Here is a 26199-nt window from a genome sequence, read left to right as displayed (position 1 = left end):
CCAAAACAGTCTCTGTTCAACTCCTCCTTAAATCCCTCTCAAATTTCGGATCACCTACACAGTTCTCAGCCTTACGTTTAAGTCTCTCCACTTATCTGCTCTTCCTACATATACGCTTTAATCTCTCGCAATGCCCCTGCTCGTCTCCTGCCCTCTACCCATAACGGTCTCCTCTCTACCTCTTGCACTTCTACTGCTCTCTCACCTTAAACCCCTTTCCCTCACTGCTCCTTACCTGTGGGACTCCCTCAGACTCGGTAAACGCCGTGCTCCTACTCTCCCCACCTTAAAAACAAACCTTAAAACTCCCCTCTAAAGTGAAGCATCCCAGTAGCCTGGACTCATGGCTATTGACCCACAATCACTCCTACCAACCACTGTGACCAAGCACTGCCATCTACTGCACTTATTCCCTCACCTGCAGTCTCTGTGAGTCTCCCAACACACAACTTAGATTGTAAGCTCTCCGGGGCAGGGATTTCCTTTCCTATTGTCTGACTTTGCTGCGCTTATTGTATTATAATTCCCTGTATTGTATTGTCTTTGTAAAGTGCCGACTACACTGTGGGACTGTGGGCGCTATATAAAGATATCCATGCATGCATGCATATATACATACACCGACGTATGAAGTGTGTGTGTGTATGTGATATATATATATACACATACACACAGTGTGTGTGTGTGTGTGTGTGTGTGTGTGTGTGTGTGTGTGTGTGTGTGTGTGTATCACACCGAAAGGCAGCTAAAGGGTGCGAGCCGTTCGCTGATGTTTGGTGATGTTAAAGCTTCTCTATTTCAATCTGAAACTCACCAGCACTTTTATCCCCTATACCCAATTTTTCAACTCTATCTGTCCATAAAATGTCTGTGAATTGACTGTATAACCTCCTTTTCTTTTAATGTAACCATGTATTGTTATAACTCTGTGCCCAGGACATACGTGAAAATGAGGGGCAACTCTCAATGTATTACTTCCTGGTAAAACATTTTTATAACTAAATAAAAAATATAATAATTAAGGTGACCATATGTACTGGTTTGACCGGGACAGTACGAGTTTGAGGCCTTGTCCCGAACGGGTGAGTAAAACGTCTCATTTGTACCGGTTTTTAAATTGCAGCTCCAAACTTCTTGGCGCAGCAATTTCAAAAGCGGAACATATGTGATGTTTGATTCCCTCGCTGCTACTGTAGCAGCTCGGCGTCCACTAATAACTCCTCCGCTAGCAGCGTCAGACCCGCCCCCGGAAGGCAGGCCCAACGTCCACATCCGTCAACAGGAACAGCGCGAGGCCTTCCCAGTCCCGTCATCCCAATGGTCAAATTTGTGTGTTCTTTTCTTTGTGTCCGTCTCGAGGGGGGGGAAGCTGTGTGCGTGCCTGAGGAGGCTGTGGGGGAGCTGTGTGCGCTTCTAGGGGGGGAGCTGTGTGCGCATCTGGGGGTGGGGAGCTGTGTGCACGTCTGGGGGGGGGGGGAGCTGTGTGCGCCTCTGGGGGGGTGCTGTATGCGTGTCTGGGGGGGGGGGAAGCTGTGTGTGAGTCTGGGGGGGATCTGTGTGTGCGTCTGGGGGGACTGTGTGTGTGTGGCTTCGGGGGGGGGGGGAGCTGTATGTGTGTGGCTTCGGGGGGGAGCTGTGTGTGTTTGTGTCTTGTGGGGGGGGCTGTGTGTGGCTTCGGGGGGAGCAATGTGTGTGTGTTGTGGGGGGGGGGGGGCGAGCTGTGTGTTTCTTGTGGGGGGGGACTGTGTGTGTCTTGTGCAGGGGGGGAGCTGTGTGTGCCTTGTGGAGGGGGGGGGGGAGCTGCGTGTGTCTTGTGGAGGGGGGGAGCTGTGTGTGTCTTGTGGAGGGGGGGTTGCTGTGTGTGTCTTGTGGAGGGGGGGAGCTGTGTGTGTCTTGTGGGGGGGGGAGCTGTGTGTGTCATGTGGGGGGGGAGCTGTGTGTGTGAGAAGAGGGGGACATTGAGTGAGTGAGTGGGTGGAGGAGTGAGTGGGTGGAGGAGTGAGTGGGTGGAGGAGTGAGAGGGGAATGTGAGAGGGGGACAGTGGGATCAGAGGGCGGGTGGAGAGTTGGGTGAGAGAAAGGGGGGTGCATGAGTGAAATGATTAATAATTTTGTATTTCGTCACTTTCAAAAAAGGTCACCTTAATAATAATGATGATAGAAGTGTGTGTTTAATAATACCAATAGTATGATGTATATATTATTATAATGCTATTACTAATTACGTGTATGTACAACAATATCAATAGTCTGGGGAGTATTATATCAGCACGACCCAAACACTGTCGTAAAAAATAGCTGCAGTGGAACGCAAACTGTCGCAAAATCACGGAACGCAAATCAACATGGCCGCCCCCGCAGAGCATCGCACTGCGACCCCCCCGCGCCTTGCAGAACGTCTTCCCCATTCCCTGCAGAGCGTTTCTTCCTCCTCCTACCTGCAGAGCAGCTCGCTCAGCATTCTGGGACGCCACTTTGCTCTTTTCGACGGCGATTGCCAGCCACGGCGAAAAGTAAAGTCACTCCCCCAGAATGCATAGCGCTACCGTTCTGCAGGTAAAAGGAAGCAGAGACGCTCCCTCCCCGCAATATTCTCTCTCCCCCCCCCCTCTACCACCGCCTGGCTTCCTCTCCCCCCTCAATAGTCTGCTCCGGTATCCTTTTCTTCTTGCACCCCCCACTCACCCCACCGCGGCCAGCAAAGCGTCTCCTCCCCCCTCCTCCTCCGTGGTGCCCGGTTCCCATTCCGAGGGCGGGCCTTCTGACGTCAGCGTGACATCACCGGGTCACGTGATTACGCGCATGTAGCAGCGGAGGTTCTGCTTTCTGCCTGCAGCTGAGGGAGTCAGAACAGGGCAGTGTTAAGTGGGACATCTGCGGGAGAAGTAGCTATGGAGGGGAGCAGCCAGGTAGGTAGGGAGGTGAGTGAGGTTTTTTGTTGTTGCAACCAACAAATTCCAGAAAAGATCTAACATTGGACACGTGATCTTTGATAGTGGTGATCCCAGGCAATCTACAGTTACCAAAAGGGAGTCATTACAGATTCTTTGCTGGACACCGGAAGCCAATTAGTACAGGGTTCATGGTCTCCAAGGGCAGTGCATTCTTCCTTTAAATATCTTGGTACTAAGAGCCATATTAAAAGCTCAAAGGTCTTCTGCGTGCCACCTATTAGGCCAATTTCAGATTCAACAGTTGGACAGTGGTGACTGACTAAATAATATTGCAAAATGAAGTTACTGTTGATATATTACTGAAATGGACTGGGGGGGGGGGGGGGCTCACGGTAGCTAGTGATAGGTTATAAAACACACCAAAATAACTGGGTTGAATTGAACACGACTTAGATATAATAAAGATAGTTTATTCCTAGATAGGTGAACACACAAGATAATACAAATAACAGACAAGTTATAACACTTTCTTAGGGGTTGGGTAATAAAGCAATCAGGTACAAGATTGGCAATTCCTACAGCAATCAGGCATCAAGTAGTGGGTAAAATCGAAGACTCTGAGCATAGGACTGACACTGGTTTATATGTGATTCCAGTCCTATACCCTGTCATTGAGTGCCAGGCATTGGAGAACAATTAACTGCATCCAATCTCTAACGTGGGAACATTGATAGATCATGTCCCCCAGCTAGTTGGCACATGCGTACTTCTGGCCCTTGGGGTCTCATTTCTTTAGCCCCACACAAAAGTCAGGGCGCCTACATGTCTACCAGACCTGCATTTGGTCAGGAAATCCTTTGTCTGTAGGTGTGAATTATAGCACTTACAGACCACTCAAGCCCTCCGTTTCTCCGCCCTAATGTATACAGCCAGAGTGGCTGAACCTTTAATCAGGGGGTCTGTTGTAGACAATGGGTCGCCCTCCTGAGTATTAAACAGAGCCCATAACTTTCGCGGGCTTTTATCCCCGCTTTGAAATACAGTACAATTTCCAATATCTCTGTATATTAAAATAATCCGTTCTGGGGGTCTGAGCGGGCCGAAATTTGCCAGGTCCTCATGCCGGAGGACCCTTGCCATAGTGGTCAAATTTCAGCCCTCCACGACCCCCAGAACCGGAGATACCAAAAACAAGTTAAAATCCCCTATTAACTTTAATGCAGGATTCTCCGCTATAGCTAAAATAAATCTCTGCTTTTCACTCTCCCATTGAATTCAACGGGCTCCGCCGCTATAAGCTTTCAATGGAGCAACTCCGCCAATGAAGTCAATGGGAAAACCACAATTTACACATTTGCCCATACTCCGTCTGGTTGATCGGAGAGGGCTGGAAATGGCCCTGCAGTCATGCCGGAACAGTGACTACCTGCAACCAAAATCTCAGCCCTCTGGTACTTACAGAACCGGAGATATGGGCTTACACTTTTTACCCTTTCGGACTTAGCCGTTTTAAAGCCACGCGGCTTTCTTCCATTGAATCAATATGGCCGGTGCCTCCCTAGGAAATGCATGGGCCGGCGCCGCAGTAGGATTCAATGGGACCACCACTCCCATTAGAGTTAATGGCGCGACCCTTGTTGCGAGTGCGACCCTTTACGGGGGTCCTTCATTCTCGGACCCGGTGGTGGTCGAGTGTGGGGGTTCCTAGGGTCTAGGGGCAAAAAGAATTTTATTCCTGGGTGCCGTAGAACCTAAGTTTCCCACGCCAATTGTGATTGAACTTGACCGGGTAGTGATCAAAGCTCTTTTTTAGATAATGTATCTGCTTCTGCGGTCTGCGGTTTGGATGGCTGCCAACCCGTTCCTGGAGGTCAGCGTCGAGGAATCCCCATTGAAATGAATGGCTCCATTGACTTACAATGGGGAACCGCCGCTCCTCCTCGGGCGCCACCTACAGGTCTTCTACGGAAACGGGCCCAAATTGCCGGATTCACCATAGGATTGTATGGAGCTGCAATGGCGACCTATGGGGAGCTGCAAACTGGAGCCTGTAAAGGCAGGAAAATGGAACAAAGGGCTATAATCACTTCCTAACTATTAACCCTTCTACTCCTGAACGGATCCCTGTGTGAGTGTTGGTGCAGACACTGGTTTGGGAAAAATACATGGTTACAGGGGAATACACATTTGGGGGCTGAAGCAGGGAAAAAACACATTACTGGACCGCAGTCCAGTTAACCCCTTGCCTCCCCAGTGAGGTCAGGGGGTGGCCATATGGGGTGCAACCCCTTTAATACCGGGCCAATCCCCCTCTCCCTCTACAGGGGGTCTCTGGAGAAGAATTGAAAGTGATGTTCAGTTTCCATTTTGTATGACGGAATGTGTGTCTGGTATAGATGGGAGGATTTCGCTTCTAAGTAGATTTACGACTGCCTAAAGTGACGTCTATATTCTTGTGTTAGTGAGTACCAGGTACCTATTCACGGCTGTTTGAGGCCAGTTCAAACAAAGTTTAATGAGCTGTAAGATGATTGGTTTAAGAATTAAGGAGTGGTTAGTGTAATCTGCCTAGTAACAGTTTAGACAAAGGAACCAAAAATGTATAAAGGTTGCTGCCTGGACACTCTCTGGCAGAGAGAGTCTTGTAGACTTTTGAATGAGTATGATCATACTGTACAAAAAAACTACTTATTATCAACTGAACCCCGTTTGCCAATTTGGAACATTGACATGACCTACAGTATATAAACAAGTAGGAACAAGAAGCTGTTGGGCCATGCTGGAAGCAATGATGATTGGTTGGGAAAGGGGATGTTGATCTCTTATCTCTGCCACTTACCTGAAGGTGAAAACAACATGCAAGCAGATTTTCTCAGCTTAAACTTTGTCCAGGGGAATGGCCTCTGAGCATGTCCATTTTCAAGATCATAATAGAGATGTGGGGCTTGCGGTCATAGACCTCATGGCCTCTTAAACACCAAGATTACACCATTCTTCTTAAGGTGGTTCCGCCTTCTAGCAAAGCATCAGCGTGCTTTGACAATCAAGGAGGATTTTTTTTATTGGCTTACCTTGTCTCTTCCAGTTCCACAGCTGCCATTAGTTGTACGAAACATCAAGCAGTAGTGATTCTGGTAGCCACATTTTGGTCATGGGGACATGTTCCATGGACCTGATCAATCTACTGTAGCTGTGGACCATCTTCTCCAGACATGCTCCAATGGGGGACGATCCAAATCCGGGAATCTTTCTCTACAGATGTTCCTACTGGTGCACTGCAACGGACATACATAATGCACTTGCAGGAGAAGCGGCCATTGTTTTGAATTGGCCTTGCATGAGGGGGTAGGGCCAACACGCTGTTTCACCCATGGGAGCACGCCAGCGGGTGCAACAACATTGGCTACATCTTCACACTCGTTTGGCCTTCCAACAGGCTTATTTAAAGACACTTGACACATCAAATAATAAGTGATCTCTTTAAGATACATAACCGTATATGTTAAATATTTTCAGTGTTGCAAGAGATCCCACCTGGAATTAGACATACAAATTATTCATCTGTGGGAATTCATGCAAGAAGGATTTGACAAAGTATAAGGACCCATCCTCCTTTTAAGCGCCTTATTGCAGTATTCAATAGCAGAGCATCTGTTGATGTTACTGTTCAATTGAGAGACCAAAAATCACCTTAGTGGGATCTCTCAATTATCTTACAAGCCTTAGTTAAGGCCTTAATGAAACGTTTGGCTGGCGTTTCCATCAGGACAATCACAGAAACAGTAGTCTTCTTTATGGCTGTACCATCACCCAGAAAGTTCAGGGGGCCACAACCCCTCTCCTGCACACCTCCACTTTTTCAGATTGCATCAGGACGAAGTTGTCAATAAAAATTCCGCCTTAGTTGACACCGAAAGTAGAAAGCTCTTTCCACATGAATTATGTAATTATTCCTTCTTTTTGCCCTATTGCTACTCTCAAGAAAACATCATTCAATTTGGATGTTAGGGCACCCTTTAAATACATTTTTACTTCAGGAAACCCGACAAACTTTTGAAGTGAAACTTTTTTGCTGGCACCTACAGTACCAAAATTTCCCTTGCATTTAATCGCCTTCATGGTGACAGAAGGCAACGACGGTGTTGGTAGCCCCTTCCCCCACTCGCCGGCTTGGCATGCCTGCGAAGTAGCCACTGGCTCGGTGTGCCGGCGCCACATGTATGCGCAGAAGCAACACACACAAGGAATTCAGTTACTATAAATATAGAAGTGCAAATAGCTAAAACAGGGTTTGTGCCGCGCACGCGTGTTCTAAGTCAAACTTCTTTGCGTTTTGGCACCGAAATTGTGTTTTGATTTTTAATTAAAAACATCACCATCACCAATACAATTTCTGTGACAAAAGACAAAGAAGTTTCACTTAAAATGTGCATAATCGGCACACACACCCTTTTTCGCTCTCTCTAGGCTTCAGGAAAGTGCTGAATCGGTCTCTTCTGCGGCTATATGAATCACAAACTGTATTGCACGAGCTTATAACGTTTTAGACAGCACTGTTCCAACTGGGTTTTTAAAGCCCACTCTACAGGAGCGATAGCAGCTTCCTGGGCACGGAGTGCGATAGCAGCTTCCTGGGCACGGAGTGCGTTGGCTCCACCTAAAGCGATCTGTAAGGCCGCGCTTATAGTACCGTCAACGTTGTGTCAAAACAAGTGTATTGAATCCGTCGCGTGCGCCTATAGTTGGCGCGACATAGCGAACCAAAATCGTTATCAATAGAATTTAATTTTTACAGCGACGTTCTCACCATGTGAAATTGCTATAAGCCAATCATATAGCTTCTATTGCACCCAATCAGAGAGCATAGCTAATCGTGTAGCACAACAGTACATGCTGACACCTAGTGACTTAAAACGTGGCTTTAGGTGTGTCTCAGTAGTGCTGTGACTGAGATTTACTGGTTTCACAGTATACAATATTTTATTAATCAGAAAATCTTTACTATTAAGGAATACATATAGAACTGTGGATAAAGCCAGCATTGATCTTCTGATCGGATTAATATTTTAAAAGAGATGCATTGTAGAACCAGCAGTCTCACAATTACCACGATCGTCAAGTGAATGATAGGCTCTGGAGAGAGATTAGCGAGGCAATGAATGTATCATGTAAGTAGAAAAGCAAATGTATGTTTTACGAAATTTTTAACAGCTTATAAAGTAGTGTAATAGAAATGTAGCACCTATTCCCCCTCCCTCAATGAGATCTTACTTATACTGATACTGGTGCTGATGCTCACCTGTCAGTACAGGAGATTCTTCTGTTCCACGGGATGGTGTGCGGGAGCAGCTGCAGGGCATGGTGTCTCATCGCGGCTGCAGCGCCTCCATCCTATGAGTGCCCTTTCTGGAGCAGGGTATGTCCCCACGTGCAGTCTCTGTGCGTCATGAACTCGGGCTACAACAAGTGTCTATCCTACGGTTTGTACTTGTTTTTTAATTGATACACCATCCTTTAATTTTCTCATCCACAGAGCTGACCCAAGGGCCTTGAGTCCCCAACAGGCCGTCCTCTTCTCCCCTACCCTCTGACGGGATAGGAGGTCCAATCCCTCTACAACGAGGGAGGCGATGCAACTCTGCTATTGATCTCTTTATTTAAATTAGTTAATATGGTTAACATAACTTATCTCATTTTAATATTTGTTTACTAATAATTTCTAAATATTATTTTTGTAGCCGACTAATTAAAGTCCAAATGGGGAAAACTTCAGGGATTTATATCGTAGAGAGTTTAAAAAAAGGGGAAATCCCACGTCCCGGCGATGCAGGGCCAAGCAGCAGTCAAAGGGCGTCCGCCTGGCCACATTTTAAGCAGCTTGATTTTCTTGGTCCACAAATGACTCCGGCATCAACGTCATCAAATGTGGTTGTTGAAGCTGTACCACAGGAAGAATTGGTAGAGCTCAGCACCATTGACGATAGCATGTGCGATGCACCAACATCGCTTGAATCGGTTCCAAATCCATCAAAAAAGGGGGGGAAAAAAGACACGCCTGGAGTTACACAAGAAGATGGTAAAAATAGAGGATCGAAAAATGCTGTTCATGGAGGGATCAGAGAAGAACGGTGCAGATGATGATGATGCTTATTTAAACAGTATATTACCTTACACGCGAGAACTGGACCCTGTGCCTGAATTATTATTAAGGCAGGAGATTAACACTTTGGTGATAAAATCAGTACAGGCCAAGCATGCAGCTATTTAGTTCTGTAGATTTGTATATTTATTTTACAGTGGTTACTCTTAAAGGTTTAATTTGTATATTAACTGAACACAACGTGTTAAAAGGTGTTTTTTTTTTTGTTTTTTTTAATTGTAAAATGTATAGTAACAAAAAATTGACTTACACAATGGCTATGTTTCTGTTTTTAATAAAAATGTTATGGTTATAGAGGATGATATTCACAGCTGGCAGATCCAAAGATGTAAGCAACAAAGTAATATTTATCTTCCCCCGCTCACCTCTCTTCCACACTCACCTCTCTCTCCTCCTGTCTCACCCTCTCTGTCAACTCCACTGTACCCCTCTGTCTCTCCGTCTCCCTCCTGTCTCTCTGTCTCTCCTCCTGTCTCACCCTCTCTGTCAACTCCACTGTACCCCTCTGTCTCTCCCTCCATTTCTCTCTCCGTCTCTGTGAGGATTGTCCGTTGGTCTCGGACTCGCGCCGCGTTACCAGGTTGGGGGGACACCGCATGTCCCGCGCTTAGGCCCCGCCCCCGCGACGTGTCCCGTGACAAAGCGGCTGATGCTCGCCGCTCTACCAGGTTGGGGGACACCACGCGGATCTCACTCAGGCTCTGCCCCATGACGTCACGGGTAAGGCACATCACGCGCAGGCGTCCCACTACCACGGGCATCCGAGGGGTTAACTCCATTTCCAGTTACTCTTCTCCTGCACTTCTCCCCGCCCTGCCTATCAGTGGACTAAATCTGTCTAGTGGGTGGATTTCATTCGTTACCTTGAACCTGTGTGCTGCCTTTCCATTGGCTGCTTGCCCTGTAAATACTCAGCCAGCCCTCCTACTTAATGGCTGAGCATAAGCCCTGTTTATGTACTTGTGTTTGCCTCAAACTCCCTGCTGTCTTGTCTTGCGTATCCTGTTCCTGTTTTAACCTTGGCTTGTATCTGGACCTCCGCCTCTCTGACCTTTGATCTAGTCTTGCTATTGGACTTCGACCGTCTCTACCCCTGACCACGGCGAGTATATACGACCATTCTGATCTCTCCTATCCTGACCCAGCTACACTACCTGACTCTGCACTCCAGACACGGTCTCCCGGTTAGAGTTCGGTCTATTCCAACATCCCCACCTCAGTCTCGCGGTCCTGTCCTGTTTGTGGTGAGCACTCGCTACTGTCTCTCTCTTCCCTTTTGTCTCTCTCCCCTTCTGTTTCTTTCCGTCTCTCTCCCCTTCTGTCTCTTTCCCCCTCCCCTCTCTCCCCTTCTGAATCTCTTTCCCCCTCTCTCTCTGTCTCTCTCTCCCCCTCTGTATCTCTCTCCTCCTCTCTCTCCCCTTCTGTCCCTCTTTCCCCCTCTCTCTCCGTCTCTCTCTCTCCCCCTCTGTCTCTCCCTTCTGTCTCTCCCTCCCCTCCTCCCCCTTTCCCCTTCTGTCTCTCGCCCCCTCCCCCCCTCTCTCTCTACCCCTCCCCTCTGTATCTCTCTCCGCCTCTCTCTCCCCTTCTGTCCCTCTTTCCCCCTCTCTCTCCCCTTCGGAAATAATAAGACATTAATGAAATTTACAGAAGTAAAATATTTTATTGCATGATTAACATTAGTGCAGTAAAAATCATTAATTCCAAATTTTCAACAACACTTTAATACATTTTTCCCAATTGTTCTGTATGTGTATGTACATATCAACACACAACTTTAAAATTAGAATAGAACAAGGAAACTTCAGTTATTCTATGGTGTTGCAGGGTACATGCAACTACACACGCGGGTTTCTTGACAAGGCTTATTTATTTAGCCTTAGAAGATATACAGCACACAAAAACAAAAATAGCTTTTCATCAGCAAACAAAAAGAAAAATGGCTTCTCTTTAGCAGACAGTGTTAAAATCAGGCAGCTACCATTTTCTATGCAGGAGACATAATTCATGTACTTTGATAACAGACCTTGTTTCAGTAATCTTTTCAGTAGCTTACTCCTCTCTCCTCAACAGCCAGCACCATGTGTCTACAGCCTGGGTTTTTAACACACCTTGATTAGGCAGCTGGGATCCAACTAATTGTCCTGAGGTTCCCAGCTGAAGTTAACCTAGTCAGTGCTGCACTGCAGACTAGACATAGGTTTTCCAGGCATATAGCTGGTGACTTTTATTTACCTCCAGCACCCGGTCACTCCAACTGCAACCAAAGTGGATCCGCGATCCAGCGACCTTTGCTCCCGTGTCGTGATCTCCACGTGGAAGGCTGGCCTCTGAGGTGATCCCACCTTGGGGTAGTCTCTTTGGATTGAGGGGGGCTGGTCCCAGACCCCTCTCCTGGATATACAGCGTCTGCTGGATCCCTAACTTTCTATGCAGCTCTAATGGGGCAGGTTCCCTATCATAGGGCCTGTCCCTACAGCAGCCACAAACTGAAGGTTGTCTCAGGGTCCTCGGCTTAGGGGGATTTCTGGCCTAGTGCAGAGGGTCACTGACCCAAGGAAAACTCACCACCTACCCCTAGCCTCTCCTGTCGCCGACTGGATAAACGTGCTTAACTGCAGCCTCCTACTTCCCTGCCTGGGGGAAATCCTTGCGCCCTATTGGCACCCTGGTGTCAGGTGACGGTCCCAAAGGCGCATGGGACTTGTAGTCCCTGCCAAGAGCCTTCTCCCATTGGCCGTGGCTTTGTGCGCTTGATCAATGCACATGCGCGACATGTAATGGTCGCCGCTTTCTGCGCATGTGCCAGTGTCCCTCAAAATGGCGACTCTCTCTGCAAGGACCCGCCGGGAGTCCTCAGCGATGCTATCGCCACCCGACGCCGCATTGGTACCCGGCACGCGCCCTCTGGAGCTCCTGCCATTGCGCGCCCCTGCAGACGGCCTCAACCCTCCCGACCGCCACAGAGGTGAGTGCAGGGAGGGGGGGGGGTGGGGAAACAAAACCCAGAGGGTGACCTGGCTACATGTATATACCATAAAGCGTAACTCTGCTTCTGCTGCAATAATTTGATTGATGGTGGTGGTGCTCCTCTGGGTTAGGTACACATGATACACTAAAGAAAAAGAAAACCCAGTTCGGGCACTCGCCCACCCAATGAATGATTTTATGGAATGAATTTAATAAACTTTAATGATTCCATATAAAATAAAGGGTGTTGAAACCAAACAACGACATGGAGATGATCAAGACTGGATACTAGAATAGGTACCTCGATCAAAACTAATAAATGTGTCGAGTAGTCGAGTAAGGGCTGTCAGTACAACCCTGCTCCTTACATTAATAAACAAAAAGAACTCGGGCGCTAACTCGTGTGGGGACTAAAACAAAGAATAGATAACGGAATAAAATTACCGTAACTAAATGTGGCTACCCTCCCCCTCAAAGAGGGGAAGGATAAGGATCCCAGTCTTCTGCAACCCCAACAGGATCTATCTGGGACCCTTAATAGATACAGAAAAAACACATGAAAGGGGGAGCAAGGGATTAGATAGAAATGTGTGATCAGTCTCAGCTGGTGGGGATAGGAGGAATAACACAAATGTGAGGTCTCAATACTCACACGGCCATGTGTAAGTAAGTGCACAACGAGAGGTATATGTGCTTGTCTTTACTTGTCTTTGTCTTTATCTTGTCTTTACTTGTAACTCTTCTATGGTAGTCCTTGTCCACGTAGTCCTACATTACTCCCAATGCCGTATATAGGGAGCAAGGGATTAGATAATGTGCTTTGACAGTATAGCAGGGGGATCAGCCAAGTGAGGTTGGAAGTGAGTAATGCTAATAATAACACAATACTCACACAGGCATGTGTAAATACATACACAACAGGGGGTTTCTGTTCCTATGAAATGGATCCAGAGATCTCTCTCCCTTTAATGATGATATATCTCCAGGTGCCAGACACAGCTCACACCCACGTGATCCCGATAAAATGTGAAGGAGATGTGTTTAATAGTGGATAAAAAACATTTATTCACACATAAAACACAACACTCACATATACAGCAACCCAAATCAGCAACACCACTGACTGTGTGCAATGCAGTATGGGATAACCTGAACGCTGCGTCTGGAATACAGGATCATGCAGGGGATCTTTGAACACAGCACACCTGGTAAGCTACGGAGGCTTCAATGGGACAAACTTCCTTCTGTGTTTGAGCAACGCGTTTCGCCGATGCTACAGCTTCGTCAGGCTCTATGATATACAGTAATATTAAGAATACATTAATAAGCCCTTCAAATTGATAAAGGGTTAATGGGAGGAACTAATAACCACTCGGTACACATGCACTCTTAATGGAATGTAAGACGCTGGCAAGAATACATAAGAGAAAGGGCCTCAATTAAATACATGCACATTCAATAGAATTTATGCATTAACGACACACTAAATCAAAGTGCGTAGACGGCTCTTGATGGATATTTATTGCTGTTGTCCTGATGGTCTAGAGGTCTATTGCTGATCCACAGTAAATGAGAGCTGCTTATCAGCTGCTCTGCCAGGTACTTCGTGCTTGCACCTTTCTCATTCATTATTATGTATAATAGATAGAAATACTGAGATGAAAACCCCTTGAGGTGGAGAAAACAGAATGCAGTAGATATAGAATTTATAAACTGTCATCTATCAGAGATCAGTGTCGTGTATAACACCTGGAGACACTAGTATATATGGCAAGGGGCCTAATTAGAGCTAAATGTACATCTGTGTGGGTTTCTTAATTCCATCCCATTCTTTCTCTAACAACTGCTCTTGTATATCCCAATAGTCATGGATGGTATGAGAGAAACTCATTTGCTTTGATATTTTTTTTCTTCTCATTTTCATCTATATCCTATCGTGGTTCTATTTCGTGACCTCATCCGGTGTGGCTTCCTATTGGCCCACGTGACACGGGTGCTTTAAAACGTGCAGGAGATACCAGCATCCCGTACGGAGGTAAGTATCTCTGGAAGCAGGGGGTCCCATGAGATTAAATTAACAGGGTTCAGCCCATAAATTTGCCCGCTTGGATTGCTCCTTTAATGGACTGATGGCGCGGTGGCCAGTGTCTGTTGAAGATATACTTCTAACAAATTAGGGGTTAAAAAAAATTGGTGCCATCTGATTTACTTGCATATTGTGGAATTGTAAGCCGGGGGTCTTGCAGCATTTCAGGTTTTCTAAGACGGTAATTCAAAGATCTATGTTTTGTTATATCTATAATGCTAGCTGTATTGCTGTGTTTGTGTGTGTGTGTGTGTGTGTGTGTGAACAACTTTAAAGAGGCAATCCAAGCGTGTGTGTGTCTGTATATGTATGTATATATGTATGTGTGTATATATATACACACACATATAGAACACCCACAAGCTCATGTTAAACCCCCAAAATAACCACAACATATATATAAGCGTATAAGTGTCACAGAGGAGTGCTACTGAGCATGGCAGTATACATTTAAAACCAGAGACGAACATGAAACACAGACAGAGCTCAATGCACATCCAGCATAACTTTATACACGGTACAGTGCCTAAATATACATGTATTGATATCTATTAAATAAAATGGTCTTTTAGTTTAACATTTTGGCCAAATTGTTGTATATTTAGGCACTGTATCGTGTATAAAGTTTTGCTGGATGTGCATTGAGCTCTGTCTGTGTTTCATGTTAGTCTCTGGTTTTAAATATATATATATATATACACACACACACACACACACACACACACACACACACACACACACACACACTTAGGTCTTGAAATAATTGGACACTGACACAATTTTCATAATGTTGGCTCTGTACGCCACCACAATGGATTTGAAATGAAACAACCGAGACTTTCAGCTTAATTCAAGGGGTTGAACAAAAATATTGTATGAAACGTTTAGGAATTGCAACCATTTCCATACACAGTCCCCTTATTTCAAGGTCTCAAATGTAATTGGACAAATTAACACAATCATAAATAAAATGTTAATTTTTAATACTTTATCGAGAATCCTTTGCAGGCAATGACTGCTTGAAGTCTGGAAGGCATGGACATCACCAAACGCTGGTTTTCCTCCTTTGTGATACTTCGCCAGGCCTTTACTGCAGCTGTCTTCAGTTGTTGTTTGTTCGTGGGTCTTTCTGCCTTAAGTTTTGTCTTCAGCAAGTGAAATGCATGCTTGATCGGGTTGAGATCAGGTGATTGACTCGGCCATTGCAGAATATTCCACTTCTTTGCCTAAAAAAACTCCTGGGTTGCTTTCGAAGTATGTTTTGGGTCATTGTCCATCTGTAAAGTGAAGTGCCGTCCAATCAACTTCGCTGAATTTGGCTGAATCTGAGCAGACAATATATCCCTATACACACCAGGATTCATCCGGCTGCTTCTGTCTTCTGTCACATCATCAATAGACACTAGTGACCCTGTGTAATGAAAATGGGGTTAAAAAGCGCATTAATAAAGGCAGTATGCTTGGCTGGTTAACCCTATTTCATTTTGGGGATGAAGGGGTTAATTTTATATGCACTATAAATGTACTATTTTCCCCTCTGTACCTTATTGTCCCCGTTTTGCAGGATTGTATAGGCCTGCGGTAATGTATTGCATTGTATACCTGCATTACTAGTGTTTGGACACAAGATGCCACTGCGCGAGCCAAGCCGCAAGCTAATTGGAGAAGCGTGGCGTGGTCTCTTTGTTCCGTTGAGTAACATAGGTATCCATTACTAAGGCTTGAACTCGCAACCGCGAGGTCAATTCAATCAAAGTATTGCGGTTTCAGTCTCAAGTGGGTACCGGTTACAATGTATCCAGTCCCGGTTAGTAGCGTAACTTGAAAGGCGGCAGGCAATTGGCATGGGAACTCTGTCAATTGACATGGGAACGCGGTTAACCGCAAGTCAATTGACGTGAGAAGCCCATAGCCCAGCATTGCCGACTCAAGGAGAAGCCCTAACTTGGGAACGGAAGGGGCTAGCACCCTGAAATTTGGTGTGCAGCCCCAGAGTAACACCCCAAGCACACACATATTAGTAATATAATTGTAGGATAAGTAAAACATATTTTTAATAAAGTGCCTTTCTGGCTGCAGTTTTAAAAGTACCGGCAGGATACATTTTTTCTGCTTGCCTTTGTAATGCATCCAGTGACCAAATGTTTTAACACCCATGAGCTGGGGGCACTTTCTTATGCAGACTTCATGGACCCCCTATTGAGGCAGTGCCTATGAGTCTAGGGGAGTGTTGCACATGAAAGCCCCCAGAGCCAGAAGGTGTGAATTAGCCTGGGTGCTCGCTGAATAGGAGATCCTGTTAGTCATCTGGGCTAGTTCACACCTTTGGGACCAAGTCCTAGCCTGGGAGACACCAGGGAAAAGGAGAGTACACATATGGTAAGCAGCCAAGCTGTCAGGTTAGCACAGGCGCTGTACCAACCGGAAATCTCTGTAGTGCTCACTCTCCAAACTGTGGGCAAGTTGGGGATTGGTGAGTGGGAAATTCCCACTAAGGGGATTGGGCGGGTATGTTGGAGATATGATCTCAGACCCTATATACATGCCCCCTGAGCTATCCCCGTTGTCTTTCTTTTACCATGTGATTGAATTTCCACCTCGCTTCTAAGAGCGGATAAGAGCAGCAGCAACGTTTCATCGGAACCAAGGACAGAACTCTGCTTCAGGATTTCATTAGTGCTGGGGGTTATCTAACGAACCCCAACGGACCAGAATGAACTTTGCACTATCCAAGGACATATTGGGCTGGCAAGTTGCACCCTTGTAACAGGACTGCATTTTAAAAGACAATATTCCTGTGCTTTGTTTCATCTCTGGACATTTTATCCCGTTCTCTATCTCAGTAAGTGTTTTGTCAAGAATATTCTAAAGTTGTCGTGTGTCTGTCTAGTAAGGAAATAAATGTCCGTTTATTTTGCTCAACTTGTGTGCTCAATCTAGTTCCCCAAAATATAAAATTGTTGATCAGGTCAGTCCACCATGACACCCAGTGCCATTGTAAGCCATGCATGCTCATGCCATCACACTTCCTTCACCGTGTTTTACAGATGATGTGGTAGGCATTGGATCATGAGCCGTTCCAAGCCTTCTCCATACTTTTTTCTTCCCATCATTCTGGTACAGGTTGATCTTAGTTTCATCTGTCCAAAGAATGCTGTTCCAGAACTGGGCTGGCTTTTTTAGATATTGTTTGGCAAAGTCTAATCTGGCCTTTCTATTCTTGAGGCTTATGAATGGTTTGCACCTTGTGGTGAACCCCCTGTATTTGCTCTCGTGAAGTCTTCTCTTTATGGTAGACTTGGATAATGATATGCCTACCGCCTGGAGAGTGTTCTTCACTTGGCTGGATGTTGTGGAGGGGTTTTTCTTTACCGTGGAAAGGATCCTACGATCATCCACCACTGTTGTCTTCCGTGGACGTCCAGGCCTTTTTGTGTTGCAGAGCTCGCCAGTGCGTTCTTTTTTTCCTCAGAATGTACCAAACTGTTGATTTGGCCACTCCTAATGTTCCTGCCATCTCTTTGATGGATTTTTTTTTTGCAGCCCAAGGATGCCCTGTTTCACTTGCATTGAGAGCTCCTTTGACAGCATGTTGTGGGTTCACAGCAACAGCTTCCAAATGCGAATGCCACACCTGGAATCAACTCCAGACCTTTTACCTGCTTAATTGCTGATGAAATAACGAAGGAATAGCCCACACCTGTCCATCAAACAGCTCTTGAGTCAATTGTCCAATTACTTTTGGTCCCTTGAAAAAGAGGGGGCTACATATTAAAGAGATGTAATTCCTAAACCCTTCCTCCAATTTGGATGTGACTACCCTCAAATTAATGGTGATTTGGTAGATGGCGCTTCACCAGTAAGTGCTCTATTGTATAAGAACAATATATTCAGAGTATAGTCCCAATGTCCATAATAACTGTATGATAACAGAGATCACCCAAGAGAGATTAAAGGACCTAGTGGTGCCCACCTGGCTACCACAGAGATTGGTCACCTGGTAAGTAATTACCTACCTATAGGGTTTAGATCAATAAAACAGCAGGCACTGAAAGGGTACGTACAGAGGGGCTGTTGCCCTTTACCTGACAGTGAAATCCAGACAGGGAAAAACTCTGCAGCGTGCAATTCTCAGTGGTAGAGATCAGGATATGTAGAAGGAAAGAAACACCTACACCTTCATTGCTAAGCTGATTGTGCAATAAACACAATTTTACTACATCTGGAGTTGCCCTATCTATTTTTGATCCACTGATGTGGAAGCTGTGCTCCTTTCCTTCTACATATCCTACCCTCAAATTAAAGCTGATAGACTGCACTTTATGCCCATATTCATTATTTAACTGTAACTTGAATTTATTTTGGTACACAGCCGAAATAACAAAACTTGTATCAGTGTCCAATTATTTCCGGACCTAACTGTGTGTGTGTGTGTGTGTGTGTGTATATATATATATATATATATATATATATATATATATATATATATATATATATATATATATATATATATATATAATCAGTGTTCGACAAATCACCCAAAAATCTACTCGCCAAACAAAAAAATCTACTCGCCACCTAGCCCCACCCCTAGTCCCGCCCCCAGACCCACTTTTAAAAAAAAAATTTGAATAAATTCCTAGTAAGAACAACATTTGTTTTTGACATTAGTTTATTTATTGTATTACATTATACTACAATTAGTCCTTGTTACGTGTGTGTGTGTGTAAATGTTCCTGAACCCCATAACTAGTGCCTTGACACCCCCGCGTCACAATATCTAAAGCAGCAATCCCACCTGGGATCTTACCTGATCCGCAGTCCCTCAATGTCCAGGTACCCTCATTACCGCAATGTTATACATTGGAGGGGAGATGTTCCCTACCTGTCTTCTGGGTTAGGGGGGATTCTGATGTCTTCCGTGTGAAGCTCGAGAGTTAGATCTGGAAGAAAGCAGTATAGGTTATTTCAGTGTAGGTATAGGGCAGTTAAGATATATAGGGTAAATAAGAGATCCAGAGTGTGAGAGAGAGTGTGTTGAGAGAGTGGGTGAGAGAGAGAGTGTGGGTGAGAGAGAGTGTGGGTGAGAGAGAGAAAGAGAGAGTGTGGGAGAGATAGAGTGTGGGTGAGAGAGAGGGAGAGACACACAGAGAGCGGCACACACACACACACACACACACAGAGAGACACACACACAGAAAGAGAGACACACACACACAGAGAGAAAGACACACAGAGAGAGAGAGAGGGTGAGACACACACAGAGAGAGAGACAGAGAGAGAGACACACTCACAGAGAGCGGCGCACACACACACAGGGACACAGAGAGAGAGACACAGAGAGAGAAAGACACAGAGAGACACAGAGAGAGAAAGACACAGAGAGAGAGAGAGAGAGAGAGAGAGAGACACAGATAGAGAGAGAAAGAGAGACACACAGAGAGAGAGAGACACACACAGAGACACACACAGAGACACACAGAAAGAGAGAGACATACACAGAGACACACGCACACACAGAGAGGGAGAGACACACACAGAAAGAGAGAGAGACACACACAGAGAAATAGAGACACACACAGAGAAAGAGAGACACACACAGAGAAAGAGAGAAACACACACAGAGAAAGAGAGACACACACACAGAGAAAGAGAGACACAAACACAGAGAAAGAGAGACACACACACAGAGAAAGAGAGACACACAGAGAAAGAGAGACAAAGAGAGAATGAGAGACACAGAGAGAGAGAACACACACACAGAGAATGAGAGACAGACAGAGAGAGAGTGTGACAGAGAGAGCGAAGAAGAGAGTGCGACAGAGAGCGAGGAAGAGAGTGCGACAGAGAGAGGGAGAGGGCGACAGAGAGAGGGAGATGGCAACAGAGAGAGGCAGAGGGTGACAGAGAGAGGGAGAAGGAGACAGGGAGACAGGGAGAGGGCAACAGGGAGACAGGGAGAGGGCGACAGAGAGGGAGAGGGCGATAGAGAGAGGGAGAGGGCGACAGGGAAAGGGTGAGGGTGACACAGTGTGAGGGTGACACAGGGAGAGGGTGACACAGGGAGAGGGTGACAGGGAGAGGGAGAGGGTGACAGAGGGAGAGGAGGGTGAGAGTGACACAGGGAGAGGGAGAGGGTGACACAGGGAGACGGAGAGGGTGACACAGGGAAAGGGTGACACAGGGAGAGGGTGACACAGGGAGAGGGTGACACACTCACAGACACACACACACAAACACACACTCACTCACTCACAGACACCCTCACGCAGACACACTCACACAGACACACTCACTCACACAGACACACGCACTCACACAGACACACTCACACAGACACACGCACTCACACAGACACACTCACACAGACACACTCACACAGACACACTCACTCACACAGACACGCTCACTCACACAGACACACTCACACAGACACACTCACTCACACAGACACACTCACTCACACAGACACACAGACACACTCACTCGCACAGACACACTCACTCACATAGACACACTCACACTCACTCACACAGACACACTCACTCACACAGCTACACAGACAAACTCACTCACACAGACACACTCACTCACACAGGCACATAGACACACAGACACACACTCACTCACTCACACAGACACACACTCACACAGACAAACTCACACACAGAAACACACACACTCACTCACACAGACACACGCACTCATACAGACACACAGACACACTCACTCACACAGACACACTCACCCGCAAGGCAGGGGGTCGCACATGGCAGCAGTGGGGCCTCCGCACGGCAGTGGGCCCTCCACACTGACAACGACAACAGTAGCAGCTCCAGTTCCAATCCAGCTGTCTCTAGCACTCTTGTAGTGTCCTGCGATGTTGCCCGGGCCCCACAAGTTAGTTCATGCCTCCCATCCGGAGTGCGTCTTCTCGCTAGAGCTGCTGGTGAATGATGTGCTGGTGGATCGTGTGGCGCTGGGGCTTGTGGACATCTGCCCGCGCTGGCCTTCCGTCTGCAGGACTTCCCCACCCTGCTGGTGTACCCAGGGCCCGAGAATGAAGAGGAGGGCGGAGGTGAAGAGGCTTCTGGGCCGACGGGGCTTCTGCACCTGCCCTTCGGCCGGGGCAAGTCGTGTCTGTTCCGCTTGTCCCTGCACTCCCTGCAGAGGCGGCTCTCTCAGTACCCGCTGTACGTGCTGCTGCTGGACCTCCGGCCCCGGCTCCCTCTGCTGCTGGGGAGCTGCCTCCTTTCCATGTCCGAGGCAGCTTGGGGGGTAAGGGAGGAGGCGGAGAGGGGGCCCGGCTGCTTCCCTGTGCCCTGCTGGAGAGGAGCCAAGGGGGAGCACCCTCTGTACGACCTGATGGGGAGGAGGGTGGGCCGCCTTTCCCTCGGGTACAGGCTGACACCCCCGGGCAGCAAGCGGGGATCGGGGGCAGGGGGGGGAGGAGATCAGGAGGGGGAGGAGATCGGGGGAAGGGGCTAACCCAGAGCTGCCTGCCGGCCCTCTTCCCCGCGTTAACCCAATCAGGGAGGGGGATTATTTATTTATTTTTAAAAAATGTAAAAATTTTGGGCGCGAGCAGGGGAATTCATAGAGCCGCAGCACGGCTCGCCAGCGGCCTAAATCCACTCGTCACGGGCGTGGGGTTATAATTAATTGTTGAACACTGTATATTATTATTTTTTTTATACAGGATTGAAGCAGGGGGTCTCCTGTGCTGAACCCCATTCATTTCAGCCCCGGAGACCCCCTGCTTCCGGAGGTACTTACCTCCATAGTGGGCGCCGGTAGCCACTCGGGTTCACATTACGTCTGCTTTTCAAAGCTCACGAGGCAATAGGAAGCTGTGATGTCATCCTGCTGCTTTAAATGGCAGGAGATACCGGCACCCCCTTTGGAGGCAAGTATCTCCTGAAACAGGGGGTCCCCAGAGCTGAAATTAACGGGGTTCAGCTCCAGAGACCCCCTGCTTCAACCCTGTATTACATTTATTTTAAGTGACTGTGACGATAGCTTCCACAGGCTTATTAATATTACACAAAAATAATTGGGTTTGAACTGAACGAGGCTTAAGATATAATAAATTGTATTTATTCCTTAGAATAAAGGTGAACACAACAGATAATACAGTAACAAACAAGAAGTACACTTACTTAAGGGTTGGGGAATGAGAAGTATGATGTAGCATTTCTCTCAGCAGTCAGGAAATCATTCAGGTGATATCAGGTAACCATATCAGCAAGCGAAGACAAAGGATATATGGGTGGACAGCAGTTTATAAACCATTCTCCTTCTATTCTTAACCTTAAGCACAGGGGATTGGTTTACAATTACCTCCAGCCACTCACTAACGTGGGAAAGCATTCTGACCCATGCCCCCCTGCTAGTTGGCACATGCGCAGTAGAACTCTGGGGGTCTCATTTCTGAAGCCCCACCTTTACATCAGGAATGCCAGCCAGTCTACCATTTGGAGTTCTGGCAGGAAAACCTTTGTTGAAAGGTGTTAACTGGAACACTTAAGACCTGCCCTGGTTTGGGCTTCGGATAAACAGTGAGGGTGATAAAACTCTTTGAACAGCCCTTAAATCCTAGACATAGCGGCGTCCCCAGGGCCATCTGCTACCTTATGGCCCAAAAGAATTTCCTCTGGGTCTTTGTCCATACCTTAGATACACTATTAAGCATAAAATATAAACGTATTAAAATATCCGGTTCCGTTAGGTTTAGCAGGTCCAAACTTCCCAGTTCGCATTGCCAGAACTGGGACACCATATGGTCCAAAAAGCGACTTGCTACGACCTTAAAAACCGGAGTTACACAAATGCACATTAAATCATTTTAATACAAAAATCTCCATTGAAAAAGAAATCTCAGCTTTTCACTAAATCCCCATTGAAAACAACGGGCCGCTCCGCCATAGACTTTCAATGGTAAATCGCCGCCATTGAAGTCAATGGTGTTTTCTGCCATTGAAGTCTATGGGAAAAGCCCCGAACTTCAAGGGGGTCCCTACTCCGTCGGGTTGGTCCAAGCGGGTCAAAGATGGTTCTGCAGCGATGCCGGAGCAGTGGCTACCGATACCCCAAACCCTGATCCGCTGAACCCTCCGGAACCGGAGATATGGATTCCTAAAATTCAGCATTTCTCACTTAGTCATTTTTCTGAGCCGTTTCTGCCGCCGCCGGCAAAGCCTATGGCGCGACCCGCTCTATCTGGTTCGACCCTTATCGGGGGTCCAGGATTCGGGGACCCGGTTGTGGTCGAGTGGGGGGAAGCCTAGGAACTAGGGGCAACAAGAATTTTATCCCTAGGTGCCCTAGAACTGTTTATTCCCCTGCTAATTGACGTTGAACTTGACCCAGTGATTTTAGCTCTTTTGAAGGACATTGTATCCGCTTTGCGGTTTGCGGTCTGGACGGCAGCCAACTAGGTTACCTCGAGGCATCTCCATTGAAGTCAATGAGCCCATTGACTTTCAATGGGAAACCGCCGCTCTTCCTCTCGGACGCCACCTGCTGGTCACTACAGGAAACAGGACTAAAACAGCACAAATTCCTATTGATATGCATTGAGCCCTAATGGCGGTCAATGGGGGACCTGCAAACTGGTGCCTGAAAAGGCGGGAAAACTACACAAAGGGCTATAATCATTAAAGAACTATTAACCCTTGTGCTCCCGGATGGATTCTAGTGTGTATGTGATGCAGACACTGATTAACACAGACATTACAATGGAACAGGGGAACATACATTTACAGGTCATAACAAGGGTTAAATCACATTTCTGGACCTCAGTCCAGTTAACCCCTTGTCTCCCTGGTGCGGTCAGGGGTGGCCAAATGGGGTGCAACCCCTTTAATACCGGGCCACCCCCTCTCTCCCTCTACAGTGACAAAAAAGATGGCTTGGATTACTCCTGTAAGAGACTTTTGGTAGTAGAAAAATCTCCCTTTACTAGCTGTGAAAAAAACACACTAATTGTCCAGTTCTATTGATTTGGTTATTCATGACTACTTGTCACACAAATTAGTGTTTTTAGTACAATGCTAATATATATTCATAATATTCTATTAAAGAAAACTTGGTAGATTGATGTTGAACAACCAAATCCCATTAATTACTTTTAATTTAAAAAAATAGTTTGAACCGTAAACTGAGACGTACTAAGCATTAAAAAAAAGGGCAAATTACCCAAACCTATTAGAGTTCAGCTAAGGTTTATTAGGGGGACGGACGGACTGTAAATTGGTTCTAAAACCATTAGTGCACCAGCAATATGGTGCTCAGGAGAGAACATCTGTAATTATACAATTAGGAACACAAATGGGGGGGGGGGGGGGGGTTTGGAGGAACAATTGATTTGCATAAAGTATGTTTAAACCAATCTAATCTTGGAGTGTTTATGTTCTGCTATAATTGACATGTATTTATAGATTGGCCCTGAAAAAGGGCCTGCGTATCATTTCTCTTTCCTGGGTGAAAAGTAAAATCATTGTTTCTAATTTAGCATATATTACAAATAACAAAGAATGGTTACAAAAAGATTCCCACTAATTTGCACACAGCCAGTGTATGAATGAACAGATTAGTCCCAGCATCCATATACTGCAAAATACCAGAGGGTTAAAAAACCAAAAATAATAAAATTTTAATTAATCAATGCTAACTCTTCTAGAAAAAATATTTATATTCATTTTATATACTAATAAAATCATTTAAAAAGGAAAACACTGAAGTATGCCTGTATATTTGTTTCAACAATTGCAAATATATACACAAGGTAAGTATGTGTTTGTTCACATCACGTATGAGCAAGTTCAAATCAATACAGACATACCCCGCATTAACGTACGCAATGGGACCGGAGCATGTATGTAAAGCGAAAATGTACTTAACGTGAAGCACTACCTTTTTCCCACTTATCGATGCATGTACTGTACTGCAATCATCATATACGTGCATAACTGATGTAAATAACGCATTTCTAACAGGCTCTATAGTCTCCCCGCTTGCGCACAGCTTCGGTCCATGTAGGGAGCTGGTATTGCTGTTCAGGGCGTGCTGACAGGCGCATGCGCGAGCTGCCGTTTGCCTATTGGGCGACATGTACTTACTCGCGAGTGTACTTAAAGTGAGTGTCCTTAAACCGGGGTATGCCTGTATGGAGTTTCTAATTAAAGACCCCTCACAGTATTCAGATAAATGGTGAATATACGCACAATGTATTCAATATGCACAGTGTAGTCTATACATAAATACAAAGTACAGCCATAGGTAACAATTTATGCAACATTGTTTATCTGAAACATTAGTGGCTAAACAGACTCATTTGTAACGATCGTGTGCCCAATATGCACTATCATTTGTGCAGGCTGAGCCTATATCTCACTATATTTAAGTATATATAGTATGCACAACGATCGTACTGAGATAGAGTGACCAAATGGAGGTAATACAACCGTTCTCTCAGCGTCTGCTTGCGGTTTGAATTTTGCCCGGCATACTGTGTCACTGCTCCAGATCGGCTGACGTCATCAGTGAATGCGTCGCCCAAATAACCCGAACCCGACGATCGTTTCGCGCCGTTCCCCGGCGCTTCTTCAAGGGGGAGGAGTGTAAATGCACTCTCAGGAATATGGTTTTCATACCCTCCTGGGGCGGGATAGGGGGCGTATACATAACAGGTGAGTAACCCCATTGGTTAGGTCCCGCATATTCTGATTATAATCAGAAACTACATACATAGCATTCAGTACAGCACTATGATTAATTAATAATGAATAGTGTAAGACCTAAGAATTCTACATGCATCTCGTCACACTATAGTGTTAATCACAGGAACCAGTTAATGCTTAAACAGAACCACATATAGTGGTCTGGAAGCAGGAACAGATTTAGTAGAATATCAATTGCAACAGCAGAGTGGGAATAGTGCAAATACGCATAAGAGACATGCTAATATAGATATGTCATTAGTAACGTGCTATGTAATGGATATGTTAGGGTGTAGAAATGAAGGCTCTCTGAGTGGACCGCCCCTAAGGTCAATACGGTCCTACTAGGTGTTACCATATACTATCTAACTA

At 46.1% G+C, this 26199-nt stretch overlaps 1 protein-coding gene and 1 long non-coding RNA gene across 5 annotated transcripts in view; one reads left to right on the top strand and one right to left on the bottom strand.

Annotated features, from left to right (window-relative positions):
- MTOR (mechanistic target of rapamycin kinase) overlaps positions 1–2797 on the bottom strand; it is a 130202-nt gene extending 127405 nt beyond the window's left edge. For all 3 annotated transcript variants that reach the window (XM_075603483.1, XM_075603485.1, XM_075603484.1), the window contains exon 1: positions 2686–2797. The gene's annotated coding sequence lies outside the window, so the exon portion shown is untranslated. The remainder of the gene's footprint in view (positions 1–2685) is intronic.
- On the top strand, positions 2336–9348 carry LOC142496702 (uncharacterized). Of its 2 annotated transcripts, none has more exons than XR_012802086.1 (2): positions 2336–2913; positions 8428–9348. It is a non-coding gene; the product is annotated as an uncharacterized LOC142496702 (long non-coding RNA). The 2 variants fall into 2 exon arrangements; XR_012802087.1 differs by having other exon boundaries at positions 2336–5022.
- The last annotated feature ends 16851 nt before the right edge of the window (positions 9349–26199 follow it).

This window comes from Ascaphus truei, chromosome 6 (assembly GCF_040206685.1).
Source record: "Ascaphus truei isolate aAscTru1 chromosome 6, aAscTru1.hap1, whole genome shotgun sequence".
In the NCBI taxonomy this organism is placed as follows: domain Eukaryota; kingdom Metazoa; phylum Chordata; class Amphibia; order Anura; family Ascaphidae; genus Ascaphus; species Ascaphus truei.
Note: the sequence above shows the minus strand (reverse complement) of the source record. Positions and strands in the feature narration are given on the sequence as shown.